Raw genomic sequence first — 3,023 nt, forward strand, 5'->3', positions numbered from 1 at the left:
CTCTGAAATATCTGGAGGTGAGGGGGGCAGGGGCAGCAGGGCAGGCTGGTATACTGGGGGCGGAACCACCTGCTCTCTCCCTGCCTCTGAGCTAGTGACCTCCACTCCCTCCTGCTCCACCCCTGTGCCTGAGCCTGCAGGTCCCGCTGGAGCCACCAGGGGGCGGCAGTGAGCCAAGAAGAGAAAGTCCAGGAAGGGGACCATCTGGCTTTAGGAGGGCCCGGCCCCTTGGCTCCTCATCCAGTCCCCCACCCACGGTCCGAGAAATGTCTGGAACCTTCTACGACAGCCAGATCTTGACCTACCAGTACGGGATCCCGACCTCTCTCCAGAAGACAGGCCAGCAGTGGGACTTCCCCAATGCCTGGGCCCCCTTGCAGGACCTGGTCATCAGAGGTAGGGAGGCAGCAGTGGGGCACATCCCAGGGCCTGCCCTCCTTGCATCTAGAGGGTCAGCCCCCTGGTACTGGGGAGGTGTGAACAGAGGATGTGAGGGCTTTCTCTGGCTCTTCTGTTCTCATGGCTTCCCCCTCAGCAGACATTTGTGTCTGCCCCCACCTGTCCAGGGAACCAGCCTTCCTTTCTCTCTCCAAACCCAGGCCCTGGGGAAAGAGCACGTTGGCTTTTCACGTGGTTTCAAGATGGAGGTCTTGAGGCTCGGGCCTCTTTCCCTCCTTGAGGAGAGTAAGGCTCAGGCCCATGCTCCCTCTGGGTTGGGGACTCAGGTGGCTCAGGGTCCCGCCTGGGGCGGGGTGGGGTCTAGCTCTGGCCAAGTGTCCTTCCCCTCGGGCCCAGGAAGTGGCTTTCCAGCTGGCTCAGAATTGGATCCTAACCAACTTTGAGGTCTACTCCAGAAAGTCAGCCATGTATGAGAAGGTGAGCTGCTCCTGAGCCCTGACCCTCCTGGGCCTCCTCCCCACGAGGAGATGGGGGAATTGCCAGGCTTTGCAAAGCCCGGGGACAGTGGTGACACCCAGTGGCCATTCTTGGGCACTGCAGGCCAGGGCAGCTTCTCCCACAGGGGCTCCCGTTTCTGGCTTTCCCTAGAGGGCTGAGGTGAGGGGGCGCGGGGGTGGGGTGGGTAGTGCCTGACCTTAGAGCCTGTCCTTTTGTTCCCAGTATGACATCAGCAACGGTGTGGTCAGCCAGGTGGAGGAGGGGAGTATGAAGTTCAGGTGAGTGGGCCCACATCCCATAGGAACTACAGGGCTCTGCTGTCCCCGCGACTGGCCATGTCCTCCGCTGTCTGGGCCTGTTTCCTCCTGTGGATGTGGGTCCACAGGGAGGAGCCTGCCTGGAGCTCCTTTGTCCTCTTGGGGTTAGGCAGTTCTAGAGCCCCTGGGTGGAGATCTCACACCCCCTAAAATAGGGCTTGAGGGCCTTCCCCAGAGATCCTGCCCCACTAGCCATTCCTCTCTCCAGGAGGGCTTTGGCTGGACCAGTGGAGTGGTCCCGATGCTCCTGGACCACTATGGCAACCGACTGGCTATGGCAATGAACCAGAGAGACCAGGGCCCCATCTTCCTGGACCTCACGTAATTAGCAGGGAGAGTGCCGATCGAAGGACAACTAAAAGTAAAATGAGGTGAGGGGGCTGCTCGGGGCCAGCGGAGGGCACAGCAGTGCAGAGGGATGCAGAGGGAAGGCGTCTGTGAGGAGGAGAGGTTTGAACAGAATCGTAGATGGAACCGTCTCTGTGCAGATCTGGAAGACCGTCCAGGCACAGAAACGGCAGTGTGAAGGCTCTGAGGTCACGTTCAAGGGTCAGGAAGAAGGCTGGGTCAGGGGTGGGAACAGAGGAGGACCAGGGCTTGGGCGCCAGTGGTAGGACCAGAAAGGTGAGAAGTGGTTCAGTCTGGGATGTATTTTGAGGGTGGAGCCAATGATCGTGGAATATAAAGGGAAGGGGGTTACCTGGGATGATGCAGAGATTTTTGTTCTGAGCAATTATAATTGCTGTACCCTCCCAGCCAATCCTTGGCCACAGTGCAGTGGGGTCAAGGTAGCGACCTAGAAGTCATGGGATGGGTCCTTATCCCCCTGGAACATCAATGAGGAGGAAATCTTGTTTTGTGGCGACACCTAGCTCTCCTACCCTCATCCCCCCTCCCATAACCCACACAACCTGGCTTCACAAACACATATTCCAAATGTTGTATTGTTCCGTGGAGATGCTTACGAATACTGAAAATCACCCAGCCCCAGGGTCCCAGCTGCCATGGGCCCCAAGTGCTGTGAAGGAGGGCCCGGAGGTGGGATCCGAACAAACATCAAACACTGTTTTCCTGAACTGTCCTTTTCAAAGGAGTCCGAATTTGAATGTGTTAGTCTAGATCATTTTATGCCCCTGGGAACTTTGGAAAACAATACAGGCATAGTGACATTTCTTTTATCAGCTTTGTGTGCTCAGGGAAAGAGAGGAAGAGAGGCCTGCTAAGACCACTGTCATCCCAGGGTGAGAGTGTATGTAAAAGTTGAATTGAAGGGAGTAATAGTTCTGTTAATAGCCGGAGCCTTCAGTGCCCCTTTAATGGATAGAACACTAGACAGAAATCAATATGGAAATAGGAGACCAAAACTGTAAAATAGCTAGACCTAAGATATATAGAACTCTGTACCCAGCAATAGTAGAAAACATATTCTTCTCAAATGTACACAGAACATTCTCCAGGATAAGATCATATGTTAGGCCACAAAACAAGTCTCAGAAATTTTTATTTTATTAAAAAAAATTTTTTAATGTTTATGGGGCGCCTGGGTGGCTCAGTCGGTTGAGCGTCCAACTTCAGCTCAGGTCATGATCTCACAGTTCGTGAGTTTCAAGCCCTGCATTGGGCTCTGTGTTGACAGCTTGGAGCCTGGAGCCTGCTTCGGATTCTGTGTCTCCCTGTCTCTCTGCCCCTCCCATGCTCATGCTCTGTCTCTCAATAATAAATAAACGTTTATTTTTGAGAGAGAGAGACAGAGCGTGAGCTGAGAAGGGGCAGAGAGAGGGGGAGACACAGAATCCAAAGTAGACTCCT

General features: G+C 54.6%; 1 long non-coding RNA gene across 1 annotated transcript; it reads left to right on the plus strand.

The window, feature by feature from the left end:
• Positions 1-226: 226 nt before the first annotated feature.
• LOC145712451 (uncharacterized) lies at positions 227-2,663 on the plus strand. Its single transcript, XR_014135271.1, has 3 exons — positions 227-876; positions 1,120-1,175; positions 1,423-2,663. It is a non-coding gene; the product is annotated as an uncharacterized LOC145712451 (long non-coding RNA).
• Positions 2,664-3,023: the final 360 nt, after the last annotated feature.

This window comes from Panthera onca, chromosome D1, assembly GCF_046562875.1.
Source record: "Panthera onca isolate mPanOnc1 chromosome D1, mPanOnc1 haplotype 2, whole genome shotgun sequence".
Classification (NCBI taxonomy): domain Eukaryota; kingdom Metazoa; phylum Chordata; class Mammalia; order Carnivora; family Felidae; genus Panthera; species Panthera onca.